General features: G+C 42.2%; 1 protein-coding gene across 8 annotated transcripts in view; it reads left to right on the forward strand.

Moving 5' to 3' along the window:
* The window catches only part of nrg1 (neuregulin 1), a 741,182-nt gene that overhangs the window by 628,909 nt on the left and 88,039 nt on the right, over positions 1-24,234 (forward strand). Inside the window, exon 1 of one of the 8 annotated variants that reach the window (XM_059652933.1) lies at positions 7-28. The exons of the other annotated variants lie outside the window; for them this stretch is intronic. The gene's annotated coding sequence lies outside the window, so the exon portion shown is untranslated. Of the gene's footprint in view, positions 1-6; positions 29-24,234 lie in introns of those variants that run through there. 8 annotated transcript variants of the gene reach the window in all.

The following is a 24,234-nucleotide window of genomic DNA, read 5'->3' on the forward strand; positions in this document are numbered from 1 at the left end:
TCACATTCTCTTCAATATTTCGTTCAGGGTAAGGGGTTTGTTTACTTGGCTTAGATTTTGTCAACAAATGCAGACTTTCATAGGGGAAGTAGTGCAGAATCGCCTCTAAAATAACATCTGTATGAAAACAGTGCACTGGGAAATAGCTTTTGAAGTCACGGGCCCCCCATTGACAGAAGCCTGTTGTTTGTGTTTAATAATACCATAGGACTGTAGCTGGGCTACTGTTAGCATGTTTTGTAACCTTGTGAATCTTTGCTCCTGATTCTGCTGACTTACGATGTATTCCAAAAAAGCTTCCCATGCTTGATGCAAACTCTGGTTTTAAACAAAATCTTTGTTAATTTGTTTTCTGACCCTGCCATGAATAAAATCCAACCCATTTAAAAATTATACTCCCTATTTCATCACGAGCTGCTTTCAATTTAGTCCGAAACACCAGCTGGAGATTAATCAGAAAGGCAGTCTATATGTATATAATTTGTTCGGAATAATCAATATTTATTCTCTTGTAAAAGGATCTGTACTGTGCATGTATGTATTCTCTCCTGTGATTCTTTTTTGCCTGGTTCTGAGGTGAGCTTCAAGGTCAGTCACTGCTGTGAACTAATTGATTCCAGTCTATCCCAGAGACTTATAGAAAGACAATCTTGTTAATGTTGCCTTGTAGGTTGTCCACTTTGTACAATGACTTTGCAAGATTTTTTTTCTCTCTTATTAGTTTTTGGCTGCCTGCCAAACTTTTGATATTTCAGTATCCTCACTTGTTTAACTGGTTGCAATGGCACTTTTTCAATAACTTTAATGTTATTCTGGACCCAATGCACGTCCACACCTTTGCTGAAAATCTGAGAAATTATTTCCTGCCTGAGTAACTTTCTTTCACCATTGCTTTGCTGGCAGTTTTACTTATATTTGCATGCAGTTCTTTACCCTGGATATTTGAAGTCAAAATCAATTCAGAATATGAGCGCTTAAACAGAAGGACACAAAGCCAAGGAGTATGTACAGACAGCTGCAGCTAGCAGTTAGTCCTTCTTTCGTGGTATATATCTTTGCCTTTATCTGCTTTCATCTCAAGTGATGTAGTTTGCTTTAGAAGATGGTTCATGTGAAACTATTCAAGTCAAACAGTTCCCCACCTCCCCAAACAATTGCTTATTTTATTGCTATAAGTTGCTATTTATAAGTGTGCACATGGAGTTTTTTTTAAATGGATATTCTAATTGGCAGAAGAGCCAATAATCAGAAATTGTAGATTTAAATCGACTTTGGAACTACAGGTGATAAAAGGTACAATTTTTTTTCTCCGAATGGGTGGTTAGTTTCGATAAAACACTGCATGAGAATGTAGCAGTGGTCATGACTAGTTCTTCTCTGCCTTTCAACAGGGAATGGGATACTACTTGAAGGGAAAAATCTGGTTGGGTGACAGCAGAAAGGGGAATGATTGGAACACAACTTGCCACTGGCCTCCTTCTGAGTTGAGACCATTCTCATATTCTATACAATGTCACTGGAACTGGTTCATGATTTATCTCATTTCAGACAAGTTTAGGTATGAGACGATTAACCTAACCCTATGGCTGTCATCTTTTGTAGTTGATCTGAAATGATGCAACACCTGGATGAGGAAGGATAGTGGCTTGCAGTGAACTGCAATCCAGTTAGTGTTGCTAGCTCTCCAGATTGTCTCTGAAACCTCCAGGATTTAAAAATTAATCTGCAGGTCACACCTCTGAGGACGTCAGGAGAAAAAAAATCATTGAGACAGCAGGAAAATTTTCTTTGACCACTTTCATTTATCAGTGACAATTGGAATGTTTGGCGGAGAATCAAGAATCATCCAATCAGGAAATTAAACTGTTTAAGTGAAAGCAAAATACTGGGGATGTGAACCAAACACTGAGAATGCTGGAGAATCTCAGCAGGTCTGGCAGCCTTTGTGGCAAGAGAGAAGCAGAGTTAATGTTTTGAGTCCAGCGACCCTTGAAAAGGGAACAGGATAATTAGCTGAAAGGAAGAACTTTGACAGGCAAAAGCTGAAAAATGAAATTATTTGCTTTGTGATGGGTGTGGACAGGTGATTAAGGACATGTTGGGTGCCAACAGCAGGTGTTTTGAGGCAGGGTAGGTGGAGGCAGGTTGTCATGTGATGACACCTCCAGAAAACTGGCCAACCAGAGTTGACGGCCCTAATCCCCCCCGAGTCATTGTCTCCAGGAGAGAAGGGAGGAGCTATTTAATTACACATCCAGACTTCAATAGTCTTAATGGCTTCTCCATTCCAAAATTCAACCTGTAGGCCTTTAAAGAAGGGTGAAGTGCCTCAGCAATTGGCAGCTATCAGTACTGGCAGGTTGGGAAGGGTGTCTGCACAGAAGCAACATCAACATCAACTGCTAAAATTGACACAACAAGCAGAATGTCTGTGCATCAGATCACAGCCTGTGAGTAATGCTCTTGCCAGAGTTAGAAGGTTGTGAGTTCGAGTCTCATGTCAGAGATTTGAACATAAAACCCTTGTGGGGTTTTACTGAGAAAGTGTTTGTTGTTTGGAGGAAGGGTCACTGGACCCAAAACATGAACTCTGATTTTTTTCTTTACAGATGCTGCCAGACTTGCTGAGCTTTTCCAGCAATTTCTGAATTTATTTCATTATTTTCTTGCTATTTGAAGAACTCTTTGCTGCCCCTAACTTGTGCCACATTTCCCAAAATTACAAAGGTGCTTCAATGGCTATAAACCACTTTGGGAGTCCTCAGGAGAGATGCTATATCTAAAGGCATTTTTAAAAAAATTTTCAATAGTGGTTGGATTTCCTACCCCTCCTTCTGCTAGATCACAGTTTAATTTCTTTGTTCTTCAGTAGATTTAATCTCTCCCTTTTTCTGGATGGACACATTTGTTCTCAAGACAATCCTAGAGTGATGAGAATCTGCCATTTAGTGGTTGGAGCAAATAACAGAAGGGCATTCCAGGAAAAACTCTTTGTCATGACAAGAGAGAAAGAAAAAGTATGTTGATAGAATTCAAGGAAGCAGCTCAACTGGGCCATAAGGCCTGATTCTGTGGCAGTGCTATTGAGCCTAACATTGTATGAGATGACCAGACTACTCTGTTGAAAGAAAATGCTTTCATGTTCATGGGTCAATTAATGAAGCTCCTTCCTGTTGCCAAAGACAGAGTCTTTTTCAGAGCCACTAACACTGATGTTGAAGAAATAAAACTCGAAAGAAGAGTTGACTGCAATTAATTCCGTGCACTAAGAATGCGTGAAAAAGATGCCATGATGAATTTGTGGTGTTTATGGTATTTCCGGCTTGTACCTTTATAATATTAGCTCGGCCCAAGTGAGCTCAGTGAAACTGATTACATGGGGTCAAACTGCTCGTGCTCAGTGCTTCACCATTAATATTGAGCCAACAAAGTTTTGAAATCCATTGAATCAATGATTTCCTTCTGTGACATGGTGGCAATACAATGATTAACATCAACAGGGTGCCATTTGTAAAATGTGAGGTGCAAAGTGGAAACGGTTCTTGCATTTGCTAGCAAGCTGGCTGCAGTTATATAGCGTGTGAACTGTAATTTAAGATTTTTGCAGTGAACAGCACATGCGCACACACACTCTCGCTACTCAAGGACTCCTGCAAAGGGTGGTCATTGGCTGAGGATGGCAGAGAGGTCGGTTGTGATGCCTTTCTGGTTGACGCCAATTCGGGAACGGCAGTAAATGCTGGTCTAGCCAGCAATATCCATGTCCTACAATTGTTTTAGACAAAAACCATCAACACTCACTGTCTAGACATACGTAACACTTGACCAATTGGCCAAGACAGCAGAAGCCTGTGGAGAGACTTGGGACAGAGCCCAGTTTAAAGAGTCAACATGAGGAAATTAGCATACAAGTGGATGAAATCAGGAGCAGGAGTACAGGCCATTATGCCATGTGATAACATCATGGCTGCTTACATCCCCAAATCAAGATTCTCACCTCCCCCTATAACCTTTCACTCCCTTGCTCAGCAAAAGTCTACCTACCTCTACCTTAAAGTGGGAGGTATAGAAAACAAATTGCTTCTTGTAGAAGAAGTGCTGTGTTCTTGTTTGCCCTTTACCTTGGTAGTTCTTGCAAATTGGCTTGGTGAGTGAAAAAGGAGAAACCTTGACAAAAATGCCTCTCTTTCAGCAATATAGGAGGATATTTTGGATGTCTGCTAAAGGAAATATTCGTAGGAAGATGAATTCTATTTATAAAGTCATCAAAAAAACAATGGTTCAACTATTGTAGGGAGAACTTGTAATAAGGTAAATTATTGCACTTACGAATGCATAGAGGCTGAGAGGTGGGAGTAGGACATTCTGCCCAATCAATTTGCATTGGTCCTCACCCTTCATTCAAGAAAATTCTCCTCAATAACTTACCCACCCCATCCCCACATTCCTTCAACCCCACTTTTCCTTCATGCCCTGAATTAATCTAATCTTGAACATTGACATAACTCTGCCTCCAACAACTGACCCAGGAAGTGAATTCCACAGCCTCTTAATTCTTAATGTGAAAAAAGTTTCATGCATATTTACTGTTATCTGTATGACCCTTCCTCAACTACTGGAAACAACCTGAGTTATGACAGACCTCTAATATGGTATTATATTCCTATGGCAACTTTACCTACCTTTCCTGGCCCACTGTTTTTTGTCGCATTATGTCACATAATGTCACATAGCTTTCCTATGTAATACCATAAATCTGAGCACGATGTTGTGTGATTGAACAGAGAGAAAAGACACTAATGTTTTTAATAGTGTCTGCAGGTTTGTGGCAACATGTACGTCTGTGGATTCTGACAACACCTTTCAAGCTTAAACCACTGAAATTAGCAGCTCGTCAGAACAGCCCTGAAAATGATTGCCTTCCCACTTTCAGCTGCCAGCATTCTAATGTATAGCACAGTCCCTGTATACATTGCACACGCTGAACTTGAAAGTACTAAAAAACTACTTCTTCCTCCTTCTAAAGCCAGAGTTACACATTCTGTGAAAGATTCTATATTTGCGAGAAGTATCTCTACACAAAGGAGGACAGTAACAGCATAAGTGATAATGGGAACTGCAGATGCTGGAGAATCCAAGATAACAAAGTGTGGAGCTGGATGAACACAGCAGGCCAAGCAGCATCTCAGGAGCACAAAAGCTGACGTTTCGGGCCTAGACCCTTCATCAGAGAGAGGATGATCTCTCTGATGAAGGGTCTAGGCCCGAAATGTCAGCTTTTGTGCTCCTGAGATGCTGCTTGGCCTGCTGTGTTCATCCAGCTCCACACTTTGTTATCAGTAACAGCATAAGTTGTCTTGGGAATGTGGAGGCAGAGACCATTGTATGTTTTTAAAGGGAAAAACAGATAAACATTTGAAGTGTAAGGAAATTATAGACTGCGAAGACGCAATGGAACAAAAACACAAAAGTGCTGAAGAAGCTCAACAGGTCTAGCAGCATCTCCAGAGAGAAAAGCAATTAGCTTTAGGTTGCTCCAACTAAGAACCACGACAAATGCAACAACTTCTCTCTGTCCTAAAAATGGCAATGGGACTTGTCAGTTGAGAATATGAGCGACATATTGTCATGTCCGTGGAATGTATGACTTTGATTTTTCATTCAGTGGTTAGCACTACTGCCTCACAGTGCCAGGGACCCAGGTTTGATTTCACCCTCAGGTGATTGTCTGTGTGGAGTTTGTCTGCATGGGTTTCCTCTGCATGCTCTGGTTTCCTCCCATAGTCTGAAAATGTGCAGCCTAGGTGGATTGGCCATGGGAAATCCAGGGTAACAGGGATGGGATGGGTCTGGGTGGGACGCAGTTTGGAGGGTTCATATGGACTTGGCTGAATGGCCTGCTTCCACACTGTAGGGATTCTGTGATTTATCAGGAGTGCTTTGAGGAGAAATCAAACAGAAGCACTAAGTGTCTAATGAATTTAACGTGACTGCATGCTTTTTGTTCTGAGTACTTATTAACTCCATTGCATGCATTTCTGTCTGTGCTATTTTAACCCAGGAACTGGGTGTTCCCACAAAGGGTTTTAGCAGCTGGACATAAAATAGTGCTCAGAGAATGATACTGTTCCACAGCCTGACTTCTAACTTGTGGGACTGACCCCTTTCTCCAAACCTGTGCAACTGAGTTGCCTTTTTTTGACATGACTGCGACATTTGCTGCAGATGAGCTTCCTTTTTCATCCAATCTGCATCAAGGTGATAGTGCTCTTACCAGATGCTGTGTCGATGAGTCACCCACTGTGATCTGATTGCAATTTAAGAAATTGCTACATAATGACAAGGAATTGATTTTTGTGCGATGCTGCATTACAATTATACTAAATGACTAATGGATACCAAAGAGTGTGGTCAAAAAAATGCGATGGTCAGCCTGGGAGGGGCTAAAAGGCAAAGGCAGTGTCCTCAAAGCACTAATAAACTAACAGCCATAACAACTTGCATTTGCTTGGCACCTCAAGCACAGTAAAAATGTTCTGTTGCACTTCTTAGGAGCGTGATTAAACACTGAAATGCAAAAGGGGATATTGGGCATATAAGAGATATTATCCAAAGCTAGGTCAAAGAGGGAGGTTTTAAAGGGCATTGTAAAGGGAAAGAGAGAGAATGATGGAGAAGGTTATGGAGGAAACGCCAAAACTTAGGAGCTTGATGGTGTATGATATGGTATGGCTGCTAATAGTAGAGCAATTTTAAATCAAACGAGTAAGAGGTATGAATCGAAAGAACACCGAAATCTTGAGATCTTGGACAGAGACAGGGAGAAACCAGATCAGTGAGTATTGGAGTGATGGGTGAGTAGGACTTGGCTTCCAGAGGGTACAAAGTATGGGGTGTTACAAAACATTGGTACATTCAACCAGCACTATTCGAATGTCTGAACAGCCATAGTGACCATGTCAAGCTAAAACAGAGATCTGCAGCAATACCCATGCTCTACTTTCCCACTCTCATTGTGTGTATCAAAATCCATAAAACATCAGAGATTAATTGAACTGAGGCTTTCTACACAGTTATGCCCTTCAGACATCTTGCTCCAATCTTGTGTTTTGCTTTAGTCCCCTAACCAAAGCAAGGATGTACTTGCCCAAGATTCACCAGACTGAACCCTGGGTAGGTGGACCCGTCACATGAGGAGAGTTTGAGGACGCTGGCCTGTATTCTCTGGGAATTTAGAGGATGAAAGGTGATCATGTAGAAGCTTACGGAAAGGTTCAACAGGTTAGATGTAGAAAGGATATTTCTCCTGGTTGGTGGTCTTCCAGAACCAGGGCACAGAGTCTCAGAATAAAGGGGCAAGTCATTTAGAACTGAGTTGATGAGGAATTTCTTCAGTCAGAAGATAGTGAATCATTATAATTCTGTACCCCAAAGGCCATGGGCGCTCGGTCATTCCATGTTTTCAAGACAGTGATTGATTTATAAAAATACTGGCAAAAGGATGTGGCGCTAACGTGAGAAAGTGGTTTTGATGTAAATGACAAACTATGTTCCAGAATGATGAGGAAAGGTTGAGGGGCTGAAAGACCTACTTCTGTTCCTATGATTGACATTTTACAGGATGTCCAGGCATCAGTTGCTAAGATTTCCATTTGCTTGTTTTCATTTGGAAGTCCTGGTGATGGAATTTCCAAAATTGATGAGCATTTAATAAAAGGTGTTTGAGAAAGAGATAAATTACAACAGCAAGCCACATGTTGTTCAGACATGAGAGAACTCTTCATTTACAAGTTTTAAACCATCAGCAGATTTAGGATTTATATAACTACATTGTGAAAATATGGGTGGTTTGGTGGCTCACTGTTAGCACTGTCACCACACCAACATTCTGGGTTCAACCCCACACTCACCCACTATCTGTGTGGAGTTTGCACATGCTCCCCATGTCTGTGTGGGTTTCCTCTGGGTGCTCCGGTTTGCCTGTAGTGTCTTCTAGGTGCTCCAGTTTCTTCCTACAGTCCAAAGATGTGCTGGTGAGGTGGATTGGCCATGACTCTATGAAGCTGCACCAAGAAATGAAGAATTACTGCAGAAAGGAAATTGCAGCAAGTTGTGATTGAAATTTGGAAAGCAAGTATTTGAAAGAGAACCAAAGCTTGACATTTTAGATCAGAATTTTATTGTATTGATTTGCGACACACAGACCTTTTCTTGCAGAGGATGGCTGATGTATCATTACCATTTCAACAATTTCCATGTTTATGTTTAGGGGTGTGTGTGAGCGTGTGTGTGTGTGTGTGTGTGTGTCAATGCATATGTTTGAATGGCACACGAGTATCTGTGTGCAGGCATGCGCATTGATTGTTTTAAAGAGTTTGTTCACATGTGATGAGACAAAAGCACTTTGTATAGTAGAGAGGCCATGTCAGTCATTATTATGCCTGCTAAGAAACATCTACACCATTTAAAAGATGTGGAAAGGGACACCTCACTAGTCGTTCTAACAAAAGGATACTGGTGCAGATAAAGCACCAGACGTGTGTTTGATCCCCAGAGAAAACTAATGCATCACCCAGAACATAGTACTGGAAACAATACACTGGAAGAGAAACGCAACTCATGCATCTAAAGGTGTTTTTTTTAGATAATTCAGCTTGTGGCTGCGATCTCATTGTGTATATTCTGTAAAATTTTAATCTAATTTTCTTAAAGCTTTAATTTGAAGCCACCTCCCTGCTTCCCCTTCTCCCACTATCTCCTGATCGATATCTGATTTTTGCTTTCACTGATGAGCTTGATGCTCTTGGGAAGGCCTGAGGAATCAGAGCGATTTGTAATGGGGAAGGCCCGGAAATGAGGAAGTTGAATGCTGGATTGTCTGCAGGGAGTTAATTAACATACTGTCAGGCAAAGAGAGTGGTAATGGGCAGAGAGGGACGACCAAATGTTGCTTTTGTTTACAGCTTTTCGTTTCTGTTTTCAAAAGGTTATTCGGAAAGAAAAGTCAAAGTGAACTATAAAGATCGTTTTGGTTTCAATTCAGAGCACTGACTCCAGTTTCGTTTCAATTGCATGCAGCAGGTTGCGCTGCCAGCTTCTTAGATTTGCTTTCAAGTCATTAAATTGCCTGCTAAGGTAAAAATCCTGGGAGAAAACGGAAGATGTTGTTACTTGCCCCCCACTTACGCAAGCCCTTCTCTTACCCCCCGCCAATCCCCTTGATCACCCTCCCCTTTCACAGCCCGCATAATACTGCTATTCCGTCTTGCATACCCCTCACCCCCTTGCTTGCCACTCTATCGTGCTCCCCCTCACCTCCTCTAGCCAAACCCTGCCCCACCCCCCAATTCTTCACAATCCTGTTTCTCTCCTCCTCTTCTGTCCCTGTCATCCTGTTATTTCTTCTCTTCCTCTATATATGCACAAACTCAAATATGTTTTCTGGAAATTAACCAGCACTCACTGTGGTTGACCTTGACAGAACACTCAAGTTTTGAGCAATATAAATATTTAATACATTCAGCATTGTCCTGCCAGATCTTACTACAGTCTGACTCTGTAGTGATGTTGCAATTCCTCTAATGCGCGCAAGTCAAAAGCATATCAAGCGAGTTGTCCGTTCTTTCCTACAGCCCTTGGAAATTAATCACCAGTGTGATTATTGGCTGCATGTCTCCCAGGAAGATTTATAGTGCTGGATACTGGCAGTGAAATAGTGCTGTCGGGCTAGCGTCTGGGAAATAACCTAGTTGAGGACGACTAATAGTCTCTGAGGTTGGACAGATTGTCAATCTGATTCAGCTTGTGACATTGGCTCTTCAGGACCTGGAATCCATTGCTTCCCACTCTCTCAGCTACACAGAGATGGTGCTATTGAATTCATTCTTAGATGGCTGCAAGATGAGGCAACACATAATTTTTGATAGTATGCATCTCTGTTGAAACTGCAGGCGAATATGTGCTGTGACATTCATGTGCACACATCTTTGTACAAACAATTATTAGAACATAGAACATAGAACAGTACAGCACAGAACAGGCCCTTCAGCCCACAATGTTGTGCCGACCATTGATCCTCATGGATGCACCCTCAAATTTCTGTGACCATATGCATGTCCAGCAGTCTCTTAAATGACCCCAATGACCTTGCTTCCACAACTGCTGCTGGCAACGCATTCCATGCTCTCACAACTCTCTGCGTAAAGAACCTGCCTCTGACATCCCCTCTATACTTTCCTCCAACCAGCTTAAAACTATGACCCCTCGTGCTAGCCATTTCTGCCCTGGGAAATAGTCTCTGGCTATCGACTCTATCTATGCCTCTCATTATCTTGTATACCTCAATTAGGTCCCCTCTCCTCCTCCTTTTCTCCAATGAAAAGAGACCGAGCTCAGTCAACCTCTCTTCATAAGATAAGCCCTCCAGTCCAGGCAGCATCCTGGTAAACCTCCTCTGAACCCTCTCCAAAGCATCCACATCTTTCCTATAATAGGGCGCCCAGAACTGGACGCAGTATTCCAAGTGCGGTCTAACCAAAGTTTTATAGAGCTGCAACAAGATCTCACGACTCTTAAACTCAATCCCCCTGTTAATGAAAGCCAAAACACCATATGCTTTCTTAACAACCCTGTCCACTTGGGTGGCCATTTTAAGGGATCTATGTATCTGCACACCAAGATCCCTCTGTTCCTCCACGCTGCCAAGAATCCTATCCTTAATCCTGTACTCAGTTTTCAAATTCGACCTTCCAAAATGCATCACCTCGCATTTATCCAGGTTGAACTCCATCTGCCACCTCTCAGCCCATCTCTGCATCCTGTCAATGTCCCGCTGCAGCCTACAACAGCCCTCTACACTGTCAACGACACCTCCGACCTTTGTGTCGTCTGCAAACTTGCTGACCCATCCTTCAATTCCCTCGTCCAAGTCATTAATAAAAATTACAAACAGTAGAGGCCCAAGGACAGAGCCCTGTGGAACCCCACTCACCACTGACTTCCAGGCAGAATATTTTCCTTCTACTACCACTCGCTGTCTTCTGTTCTGAAGACAACAGCCAGGAATATTAGATTAGGTGTCCAATTTAGCCTGGTAAGTTGTTCTTACTTTTTCTGATTTCTTCCCTTTATTATTGATAACCCACATAGTCTTCCTGCTTACTGAGATAGCACTGCAAGACTAGTGATCCAGAAATGTGGATGAATATCTGATATGTGTTCAAATGAACATTCAATAACTGGTGAAGTTAAAGGCAATTAATGAAACCAATTTGGAATGAAAGGGCTGGTATAATGGTAACCATGAAACCGCTGAACTGTTACAAAAATCCTATATCGTATGAATGTCCTTTTAGGGAACAATATTTTCTGACCTCCTCTATTTTAATGTATATGTAACTACTGATCCATGAAATCTTAACTATCCACTACAATGGCCACAGAATCAGTGTTGTTTTAAACAGGGTAATAAATGTTGCCCTTACTCATAATGGCCCAATCCATGAATAAGTAGCACAAAAGCTACAAAGGCAGTGCAATCCTAAACTTCTACCGAGGCTACTTCCACATAAACCACCAGCAGGTACACCAGCACAGTCTACACAGTGGTCTGCTGTCCAGAAACTTTAATGGTGCAGGAGGATCAAACCCAAGACCTCCACACCTGAGGATGTTTGTGTACAAGGTTTATTGGTGTTTCTCCTGTCCTGTTATTGTCAGCTTGGCAATCAGTGGTCAGAAGCTGCTAAACTTATCATGGAATCCCCACAGTGTGGAAGCAGGACGCTCAGCCCATTAAATCCACACCAACTCTCTGAACAGCATCCTATCCTTCTCTGTAATCTTGCATTTCCTTTTGGCTAATCCACCCAATCTGCACATCCCTGGACACTATGGGCAATTTAGCATGGCCTGTCCACCTGACCTGCACAGTTTTGGACTGTGGGAAGAAACCCACATGGACACGGGGAGAATGTGCAAACTCCACGCAGGCACATGCCTGAGGCTGGAACCAAACGTGGATTCCTGGCATTGTGAGGCAGCAGTGCTAACCACTGAGCCACCATGCCACCCATTATTGGCATGATTCACCTCTCTAGTAAATAATCCAGTCTACAATCTGACATTAAAACAGGAATGACCAGGAAGAATCCATGTCAGTGGGAATGGCCTCAATCTTAAATTTTGAGAGGATAGTTTGGGAGGAAATCCAAACTGACATAAAAATCAGCATCAAAGTTGCTTCCTGTTCAAAGTATTTGGGCTTCATTGGTAAGATCAGCATCTTTTATCCTTCCCCTAATTGCTTTTCAGAAGGTCATGGTGAGGTGTCTTGTGAACCCTTGCAGGCCTGTGTGTTGTTAAGTTGGGGGTTGACCCTGTGGGTGTACTGTATGAAGTGGGTTTGGGACACCTATTCCAGTAGCAAACTAAAACAGTGACTCTGCATCATGGAACCATTGCACATTCGATAACTTCATTTCAGAGCCGTATTGGACAGGTGTTACAGAAGACTAGGCTCTTTTAGTCAGTGTGCTGGTGCTCCACTTTAATTTGTTTCCTAACCTATATTAAATGAATCCGAGGCTGGTTTGGAAGTGAAGAGCTGAATAAACAATTGGTTAGGAAAATGATTGCAGCTGACAAAGATAAGCCCTGGTAACATGTGTGGAACGTCTTTGGTGTCAGAGCTGACGGGACTGTCAAGGCATGTCAAGAGATCATTTGCTAAGATATGGGTTTTAAAATTGAAGGATATTTTGCAGCTTTGCTTGGGACTGAAGGAATAGACTTGGCAGTGTCAACCTTTTCCAGGTGACAGTTTTAGACTGAAGTCAGTGATGGAGCAATTATCCATTGCCTATGTAAGATGTGGATTGATCGATCAAATAACCTCCCTAGGTAGGTCATTTGTTCACCCAAATACACTGGCTTTCTCTCCAGTCGAGCACAGGAAGTGCTTGCAAACAGAATTGAAAACGACTGCATCTTAAAACTCTCAAAAATGGCAGCAATTGTATTAAAGAAAATAGAAAATTGGAAGGTAGCCCCTGCAGTGCAGTAGCTTTTATCAAAGAACAACAACCCTTCACTCCCAGCCATTTAAGTACATTGAATGTTGTGCCTTCCCCTATGTAACGAATCAATCCGTTCAAGCGAGGCACTCCAGGCACCATGGATGTAGAGGAGGAGATTGTTTTTCAAAAATGCATTGATTGAACATATTAATCAGTCTACTGTAAGACAACTCTTGCACCTAACCAATCCCATTCTGAGAGAGCAAATGATCCTCACCTGGATATGCCAGCAACAGAAGTATAGAAGCCCCTCAGTGCTGCTGTTGATTGTCAGATGAGGTTGTCAGTGTTTTGAATCAACCAGCTAGGACATGTTGTTCAAGGTGGGACTCAAAGTCAGACCACCTAGCTCAGAGGCAGAGACACTATCACCACTACAAGATTTCCTCCGCCACCAAACTAGGCTGGCAGTATTTTCTGTAGAACCATATTACGGAGCTGTGGAATTTGAATCCAGGCCTCCTAGCTCAGAGATAGGGATACTGCGGCTGCATCACAAAAGCCCTGACAGAGGTATGGTACATCCTCAGCGATGCGTTCATCCAGGATACTAGGTTGTTAAGTGTTTTGAATCGACCAGCTTTTCACATAATATTTCCAGTGTAGGTCTCGAGCCCCAGCTTCCTGCCTGATACAACGACTGTGCCACAGGAACCCCTACCTAGGATGTATCCTACTGCAATTGAATCCCCTGATTTAGGCCAGAATGTAGTCAAAATTTTCACAGTTGCCTATGTAAAACTCATTCCATTATGAGCAACTTCTGTAGATTTTCCTCAAAGCACACTCCAACTTAAATATCTCAAGTCAGCACACTTCTGGCAAATGCCTTATTTTGAAGTTAATTGGCCAGTTTTGACTCTGACTATTACTGGATCCATAAAAGCAGGTTATATTGAGGCGTCAGGTTTTCAACTGAGTAATTAATGCTGTTTCACTTGAGAGGATTTTGAAGGCAACTAATTTACATCAATTACTCAGTACAAAGGAGACTGGGAGGTGGGATTAATTGAAACTTGGCCCAAACTAATAAAGCGTTTCATGAAAATGTTACATACTGGAGTAATCAAATATGACATACCATGCATTAATAAACTACGGCAGAGAAGTTTGTCGGAGTGATGCAGATGCTACTCTTTAATAGCCTGCAGGTTAAACTCGATGAATTTGGGAGTTCTCTTCTCTTGATCTTTGACTTAGAAATGTATCCTCATAATAGGGAAAGGTTGGCATTCTGAGACCATTTCAAATTTGCGGAACGACTTTCCCTAAATATCTGGCTTTCTAACATGATCTAATTTAACTTTATTTTAATCCCCTCCTTGCTGCTTTTGTATTGAGTATAATTGATGTCAATTAGCTGCCTTCCAAGTTCTGTCTGGTCAAGCTGCATTAGTGAATCATTTGTAATCCTGACATCTCAATCTAAGAGCACATGCAGGAATGTCACATGGAAATGAAGCACAAGGCCCACCATCAACTGCTGAACCTGTTCCTTCTGTTGGAGCAGGACACATGCACTGTCCACAATCTACTTAACCTTCTGAGGAGAGGTGAATGGATCAGAGGTTAAACTACCACAAAGGAAAGGTTCTGGAGTTTCATGTTCCTTGACCTGTGAAAGTAAACGAAGTGCGAACATCCAGGATATTGGATTCAACAAGAAAACACAACTTGTTTCTGATCCTGTTTAACCAGTTAAAGTATGTTTGTTTTCCTTCTCAAACTTGGCAAATAAAAAAAACTAAAATTCATTGGACACACTTCCATTTTTTGACTTTGCAAAACATTTTATCAAAAGACAGTTTGTAGGGGGTGGAGTGTGTGTGTGTGTGTGTGTGTGTGTGTGTGTGTATCTGTGCAAGTTTTGACTGCCAATCTTGGCTTGAATTTATCACTGGCTTATAAGAAACTGTGTGTGTCTCCTGTGGCTAATGCTAAAAATTCTAGATAGTTTGTGCTTTCTGCTCTTCCTCCCTCAATCCCCTAAGTAGCGAGCTGCTGTGTGGGCCAACTGTGTCTCTCCATCTGCATTCTGTTCTTTTATTCATCAGCATCAGCTGCGTTGAAATATAACGGAACTGTGCTTTTGTTTTACTGGATAGTCTACTTGTGAAAATATGGACAAGTGGAATGGAGTCCCGATTATATGTTTTCTCGGCAAGCAAGGTTTTTGTAGCTAGCAATAAATGCCCCAATTGATGGCTAAATTGAAGGTGATTGCTGTAGAACACCCATGAAATTGATGTTGTCATTTGCAAAGTAGTCTGTATCCTGAATGTCCTCAGCCTGTTCATCACATCTTTATCGAATGAGCTATTCATCCAAAGATGACTACAACAACTTTGTCGCTATTAGAATTAAAGCAGGTCATTGTGGTGTGTTGAAGTTTTGTTCTACGATGAATGTGAGCCTATACCTGCGATTCTTTGTTCCCTATAATTTATCCCCATGCATTATCGTAAGGAAGATTATGGAATCTTCACAAGATCCACAAGCAGCTTAAAGATGAGTCATCACTGGAAATCCATGTTTCTCATAGCAACTGGTTGCATTAACGTTGACCATCCTTATCTGAAGAATGATTCAGCAATAGACAAAGATTGAGTATTTTTCCCTGAATCAACCTGTCTCAGACTTGTTATAACATACCTTTGGAGCAGATAGGACCTGAACCCAGGCCTTCTATTGCACCACAAGAGCTCTTGTATTTTGCTTCTTCAGTGGAAAGTGTTATGGGATAGTGGTTCTGCTCACTATCCAATCCAATCATGACTCCAAAATATTTTGTTGGGTTAAACAATTGGTAGCTATGCGAGAGTAGCTCCATTTTAAGTGGGGCGGAGAATTGATCATGGGGCAGGCTAAGATCTGCAGGAAGATGGAACAAGTGGGGCCATGATGGGAGAGAAGAGGGCTAATTGAACTCACTGTCCAACCTATACACCTTCTGTAACTGGTCCAGAGTTTTTATCCATGCATGATTCCCTGGCTTGGTCAGTATTTATGGTCCGTCCCTAATTGTTCAGTGGGCAGTTAGGAGTCAATCATTGTTGTATCTGGAGTCACATGTAGGCCAGATTATGTAAGAATGACAGTTTCCTTCCCTTAAGAACATTAGTGACCCAGATGGATTTTTCCCAACAATGATTGCCATTTTACTCTTAATTCCAGATTTTTATTGATGTCCAATTCCACCATCTATTGTGGTGGGACTTGAACTCAGGTCTCTACAACATTACTTGGGTTTCAGGATTAATAGTCCAGTGATAATACCACTAGGCCATTACCATCACCTCCCCCTACTCTCTGTGTGCTCACTCCAAACAGCAGAAGGTGATGGAGTACCTCTCTGGGCATTGCATCATGTTCTAAGCTAGATTTGAGGAGGTGAAGAGTAGACCTGCTGCTTTGCATGGTGTTCTCTTAAGGGCTTCATCCTACCACTGCAGGTATACACCTTGGGCAGACTTACTCAGGCTGGAAAAGTGAGCAACAAACCCTATCAGGTTGCTTGAGGCGCTCAATGCCTGATTGAAGGGTTTGGATCAGGAAGGAACCCAGTGAGCCTGCCATACCCTCCCCTTACCGCTAACCACCTTTGACCCTTACCATAATGTTACTCCTCCTGTCATCACTGGTGGTCCTTGATCCTTGGCGATCTTCGACTTTAGATAGGTGCATTACTGTTGGTGACCTCCCTTCATGTTGGTACAGCCCAGCAATGAAGAGCTACCTGCCTGTAGTTGGCAGACAGCTTTTGGTGAGTGAGACCAATGTCCTTTAGGCCAGCTAAGGCCTGCTACTGTTCTGTAAGAGCCTGGTTGGCATTGAGTGTGGTGGACCTCCCCTCAAAGAGTTAGCCAGGGACTCTCCAGCCAGAAGGTGAGATTCCCATCACCTACACGAAATTCTGTCCAGCCTGCAGAGTGTGGAGAGTGGGCAACATGATGGAAATGACCTGATAGTTATAAAAATCAAAATGATCATTATATATTCTTCAGAGAGGGGAAGGTGTCATCCTGGCTAAGCCCACATGCAGCTCTAATTTCACAAGAATGGACAACAAATATACCTTTGCCCACTCTCAAAACACAGCAGTTTGATTCCTAATGTTGCTGTGTGTCACTTATAACAAAGATGTAGCTACATTTTTTAAATGAAATTAAGAATTACAATTAATGAACTTCTGAGGGAAAAATCTTTATAAAAGCATTATATACGTGGTAATGTTTTGGTTTACTATCTAAAGTCCTTTGCCTATCAGCTGTAACAGCTTGTTGTCTACTCTGTGAGGTTAACCTGCTTGTCCATCGGACCAAGTGTCAATCCCAAACCGAGCCTCTGTCTCTGAAGTGTGACTAATCATTGCTCATTGAATAGGAAGCAAGCCAGGTTTACTGACATCTGGCGCCAATCAATATCAGTCATTCTGAGCTCGTTTGCTATTGCTGTGCAGTTGTAGATAAATAACTGGACAATGCCAAGCATTCCTCTAATTCTGTCCTTTGTACGTCGTCTCTGAGATGTTTCCAGAACATGCAGAAGCACTGCCTGCAGTGTGGAGCATGTGTGTGTGTGTGTGTTGAAAGTATGTGTTAATGGGGACTGGGTATTGGGGTTGCTGCATACAGAACAACTAACAGCAATGGTGTGAAAGCAAGAACAATTCAGGACATCTGCAGAAACAAATCTGTAGAGCTTGAAGTTAATCGACAAACCACTCAAAAATTCAAGCAGATTACAAATTGTTCAGTTGTTTGCTTTTCTTTCATTCTGCAAGGCAAAACTGTTAAAAGTCATTAAGGGTCATCCCTGGTTTTATTCAGGAACTGAACATTCCCAGGACACGATCCAGCTCTACACCTTGTGATCTCATTAGGCCACTACCACTTTGTGGTGCTTCCAGGGATTGTGCAGATTCTGATCCATTTACAGATGGTGCAGGCCCAACAATATCACTTCAGCTTAGACCATGTGAGACTGGGAGTAGGGGAGCAGTTGTCCCCGTCCGTGGCTGCCCTCCTAGAATTACTGGTAAGTTGCTCATGCAAGGGCAGCTTAGCCACCGGGGTCTCTGTATGGGTCCTTAGGCTCAAGTTGAAGAACTTACAGCCAGGGATAATGGGAACTGCAGATGCTGGAGAATCCAAGATAACAAAGTGTGGAGCTGGATGAACACAGCGGGCCAAGCAGCATCGTAGGAGCACAGAAGCTGACGAGGGTCTAGGACCGAAACGTGCTCCTAAGATGTTGCTTGGCCTGCTGTGTTCGTCCAGCTCCATACTTTGTTAACTTGCAGCCGGGCACTGCATTACTCTAGTCAATTGGCATCTCTCATGTTGTGGATCAGCGGGGAGCTTATAAGGCCTTCTTGTCTCTATTGACATTGCTGGGCCTGAGTTGAAGTTGCACCGAGGTCATTTTACTGGAAATCCAGGTGCCTTCCAGACTCAACAGGCACAAACATTGTGGGTGCACTTCTTTTGGTCTTAGTGCCCACAAGGGGATCTTTGAGCCCAGACTGATAAGGTCCATACTGTCCAGGCTTTCTGGCATTGGGCTGGAATTTGACAGGAATGATTCTGGTGAACAACAAACTCTCATGATTGCTGTTGCTGTTTCTTGATTTCATTGCCACAAGATAATTTCAGAAAGAATTTTTTGTGAAAAAAAACAGTTCAAATAGCAACTTTCCATCTGGGCCAAGTTGTTAAACAGGTCACATATTCACTGCAACATACACTAGCAACCCATGTAGAACAGACCCATACAAAAATCTGAAAACAGTTCACTGTAGCTTAAAACCATGAACCAGTTAGGAGTTAACAGATAAAATTAAATTAAACAAGACTTCATATGTGTCAAGAGACTTGAGAAATTATGATTTAATATTTAATAGAGAAGAAATTTAATAGAGGTGGCTTAAAATCATGAGATCTATTTATAAGCGTGAAATTAGGAGAATTCAGTTGCCACTGAGAGATGGGTCAGTAATGAAAGGAAACAGATTTAAGAGGATTGGCAGAAGAATCAGAGGTTAAGTGCAGTTCATTGTCAGAGTCTGGATTAAATTCAACAGTGACTTTCAAAAGGGAGTTGGATAAATAATGAAGTGGAAAAACTTGCAGGGCTATTGCGGGGTGGGGGAAGAAAGCAGTGAAGTGGGACTAATTTGATAATTCTCAGTTGCAAGTGTCGATGATATCTACAGGCAGTCCCTTGAAGGGATTGGTGGGCTGCCTTCTTGAAACACTGGTAACAGTTTGATACAAGTGAGTGTCTTTCTGAGCCCCTTTGGGAAAGCAGTTGGTGTGGGGTGTGAATCACGTATGGGTCAGAACTGGATGAGGATGCCAAAAGGTTTCTCTGCCTTGGCCGAGTAAACCTCTTTGTGCAGTGAGCGGTTGGGATCTGGAACGTGGTGCCAGTGAGCTGGTTGGAGACCTGTTCAGTGGAACCTTGACCAACTGAATTTACCTGAAAAAGAAAAAGAAAATCAAAGGGTTACAAGGATAAGAATTGAAGTGGATGGCTTGTTCCTTCAGAGGATCAGCATGGATATGATGGGCCACATGGCCTCCTTCTGCACTGTCTCCATTCAAGAAATTTTTTTTTCAAAAAAGCAATGCCAACACAATGGACCAAATTGCCTTTTCCTCTGCTGTATTGTGTGATTCGATTAAAATCAAACTGTTGCACAGAGGCCGTGGCTTGTGATTTGAGAATCCGATGTCCCACTTCAGGGCATGGTCAGGGAGAACTGATTAATATCTTTGGTAAGGAGTGCTTAGTATCCCTGGCCATTTTTGAAAGCAATGATTCTGCAGCTTCTTCACCATTTTGGATATGGGATGTCCTTGAATGAAAACCATGCAGTGCCCAGAGGATTTTTAAAAAAAGCTTGGAAAAATGTTGGAAATTGTTATGACTGAGTAACAGCTGCAGTCAAAAATCTTTGGGGGATTCTGAGACATTTTTGGCCAACAGCGAAACAGGGATGGGGGGTGGGGTGGAGAGTGGAAGAAAGCTTTTTAATGCATAATTTCACAGCGTCAAGCTTGAGACTCCTTCATTTGCAGTGGGGTCGGGGGTGGAGCTAATTAAAATATCCCTCAAAAGGGATGGAAGTGGCTATTTTTACTTGAAACTGACCTTTCTCGAACTGTGGAACTTTCTAAAAAAATAATGCAAGCAGGTTTTTAAACTGGAGACTGCTCAAGTGCCATATCTGCTGACGTAATATTCAGGCATTGGTATGAAATGATTGCAGCACATCTGAACGTGTGACAAATTGAGCTCTTTGGTCAGTAACAACCATGCTCCATGGAGGGTCATGTGTATATAAAATGCTTCAATACATGTTAAAGCTGTCCAGGCTCAAATGAGAATGGAATAAATGCTTGGAAACTGGTCCATGTGAGAAATTGCCACTTTGTAATACTCGAATTGCCTAGTTAATATAATCTCTGTAACAATCTGTTGGCATTCCGAAATAAATCCACGCCTATATTTATGTGGATTTACAAGCTATGTAACACTATATGTGTACAGAAATGATTACCTCATTTTAAAGTGCTGCACACATTTGTACTCTTCAATAATCTGAGAGAAATTTGCCTATTCAAAGCTAAACGAGCTGGATATTGTATTAAAATACACAAGTATTCTGAAAACACCTTTTACCCAGTTGCTTTTAAAACAAGCTAAGGTCCACAATGTAAGTGGACATTTGTCAGAGATTGTAAGAGCAGCTTTTAGACCTGGGATAGGAGAAAATCATCATCATAGAATCCCTACAGCGTGGAAGCAGGCCATTCGGCCCATACCAATTCTCCAAAGAGCATCCCAACCAGACCCTGCCCCTGTAACATTGCATTTCCCATGGCTAATCCCAATAGCCTGCACATCCATCGGAAATTTAGCATGGCCAATGAACTTAACCTGCACATCTTTAAACTGTAGGAGGAAACCAGAGTGCCTGAAGGGTGCCCGCGCAGACACGGGGAGAATGTGCAAACGCCACATGGACAGTCGCCCGAGGCTGGAATTAAACCCAGGTCTCTGGTGCTAAGAGACAGCAGGGCCAATCATTGAGCTAACATGCCTCTTAAGTGTTTTACGTTCAGCTTTTTGAGGACCATGTGAGTATCTATTGGGATCAAAATGATTGCAGTGCCACAAGTTTATGTTATTATTTAAGTGGTTACAGAGAATAAAGAAGCTTTGTCCGTTGCTACCCATCCTCCGCCCCTATCATTTGTCTTTTCCCTGAATCAGAGAACAGGTGAGCTGCAGTGAAACCTCTCCCCAGTTGTACACAATTATGGGCATGGTATCAACACTCCTGTTAAGATAATGAACAAAGCTGTTGGGAGGAAAGTATTCTGGTTGTTGCCAGCACAAACAGACAGCCTGATTTGCTCTGGAAGAAGAGACACTGAGCTAGCAAGCACTTAGAGAAATACAGCCTTTTTCACATCTCCCAGGGATACCCCAAATCCCTTCAGGTGAAATGAGCCATTTGAAGCAGTGTCATTGTGACATTGGACAAAAGCATTAAGGAACCATCAGAACAGATCACTTATTCTGAAGTCAGTCTTAACCATTGAAAATATGGCAAAGGTATGTCAAGAAGGATAATATTTTACAGGGGGCTGTCTGCTTTTGGATGGTGTGCTACATTGGAGTAGCACTGCTGTGCCATTTTGTACAAGGAGAGAAAACCTTCTGTAGTCCCCTCCCATCACAGGATGGGTATGTCCTTGTGAGGTAAAGGGAGGAAAATAGAGGCTGCTATAATGCAAGGAGCTATTTATTCTCCCAAAGTGATAGCTGCTTATTGCAAGCTGTGAAGCAGTAGATCATATTCCCCTTTCTGAAGCTGAATGTCATGCACCCAACCTCTCACCAATAGAATGGTAACATTGCCGGGCCCAGTGTGACTTTTTCAGTGTGGATAGACAGTGTGTTGATGAGGATGTACAGATTTTTACACCAAGTAGCCATATGCCAGTTGTCACACTATAAGGAACTATGGAACGGTTCATCTCAGAAAGAGGCCACTCAAACCCCTGCTGACTGATTTTGAAAAAGATATCCAACTAGTTCCCAATTCCTTTCTCTTTCCCTCAGCAAACTACTTAATTATTCTTTCAAGGGATGTGGCCATCGCTGGCAAGGCTAACATTTACTGCCCATTCCGAACTGCCCTTGAACTGTGTGGCTTGCTAGGCCATTTCACAATAAGTCAGTCTCATTGTTGCAGGTCTGGAGTCACATGTAGGATACAGAGGGATTTCCTTCCCTAAAGGATATTAGTGACCCCGTACTCTATGACATAGTTTCCCGGTCCCCATTTCTGAGATTAGCGTTCAGTTCCAGATGTTTATTTATGACTAATTCAATTTAAATTCAACCATAGTCATGGTGGGACTTGAACCCCAATCCCTAGAGCATCATCTAGGTCTCAGGATTACTCATTTAGTGATATTACCAGAATACGTTCTACAAAGGTGTAATCTCAGAGTCTGAGGAGATTTGTGAGCAGAGGTGAAATGTGACTATACAAATTGAGGAATTTACGAATCAGAAAGGGTTAAATTAATCTGATACTTTACTTTTGCTTTATACTTCCATGGCATGTACGTGTGTATTGGAAGGCCAGCATTTGTTGCACATTCTTAATCGTCTTTGAACTGAGTGACTTCTTTGGCCATTTCAGAGAGCAGTTAAGGGTCAAACACATTGCTGTAGGGTCTGGAGTCACCTATTGGTCAGACTGAGTAAGGATGGCAGATTTCCCTCCTCGATGGTCATTAGTCGAATAGATTTTTATAAAAATTGACAATAGTTACCTTGTCATTGTTATTGAGACTGGCTCTCAGTTCCAAATTTTTCAATTATTTCTTGAATTTAAACTCCACATCAGTTCCTAGGATGGGATTTGAACATACATTCTCAAAGTGTTAGCATGGACCTTTTTAGTCCGGTGACGTGACCACGATGTGACTATCCTCCATTTAAGTATCTATTCAGTTATGTTTCTGAAAGTTACCATTGAGTGCCCATCCACCACCCTTTAAAGCAGCAATTTCCAGGCCATCGTAACTTTTTGCATAAAAAAGGAGCCCCACATCGCAACTGAAAAGTGAAAGCTGTGTCGACATTTTATCAGGGCCTCTGTGGCCCTCCTGTGTAAATAAAAAAAACACAACAACAAGCTCAATAACACCATCCTACCCCATATGACGTGTTTCGTACATTGGCTTTGGCATGAATGAGGTTATGTGCTATAACTTGATGATGCCCTGTCCCTTATTATGTTTGTTTCGCATGACAAGAAAGGGGTAACGTGGACTTTGGCTTTTTGATTTTGAACAGCTCCTAAAAATAAAAGTAGGAAATAAAACAGTGATGTCAAAATTGTTTGCCTCATGAGATCTATTTATCAAACACCCAACTGCCCCTAGAAGTGACACCAGATCAATTGCAGTGCCCAATACCTGGGGAACATCTCAGTATCTCTTCCTGCCATCATATGAATGTTCCTGTGCAGCCGCAGCCACAGCCAGCTTGAAGAGTGGCTTCCTTCCCTGCTGCCAGCATCTCCAATTGCATCTTTAGGCTTTAATAAGCATGCTGAGTGTTGAAGAGTGTGTGAGCTTTAGCGTATTGGAGCTATCCCCAGTAGGCACATTGCTGTAAGCGCCTTGGGCTGGAGGTTCTGCAGTAAACTGGCATTGGTTCTGTCAGCTAGCCTGCTTCATGAAGTTAAATTTATGAAGAGCTGGACTCCGGCCAGGCACTTAATGGATCATGAGAGAGCTTTTTTTTTTCATTCAGCCTCTTAGAAAAGTCAATGAGTCAGGCAGCATACAATTTACCTTCATTTGGAAAATTCTTCACGCAGTACCCAGATAAGTGCTTTCAAAACTGCTGCTGGGCTAGCATTTGTGGTGAGATATAAAATGAAGCTGTATTGTGCTAAACTTTCTTTGTCATCTTCAATTACGTTTATTTGTAGATTGTTGTCAATGCAGCAAGTGACGGAATCATTGAACCTTGTCACACAGAAGAAACCATTTGACTCATCAGCCCTCTGCTGGCTCTTTGAGAAAGCCATCCAGTCTAGTGTCATAGCGTGGTGTACTGTACC

This window comes from Stegostoma tigrinum, chromosome 1 (assembly GCF_030684315.1).
Source record: "Stegostoma tigrinum isolate sSteTig4 chromosome 1, sSteTig4.hap1, whole genome shotgun sequence".
NCBI classification, from domain to species: Eukaryota; Metazoa; Chordata; class Chondrichthyes; order Orectolobiformes; family Stegostomatidae; genus Stegostoma; species Stegostoma tigrinum.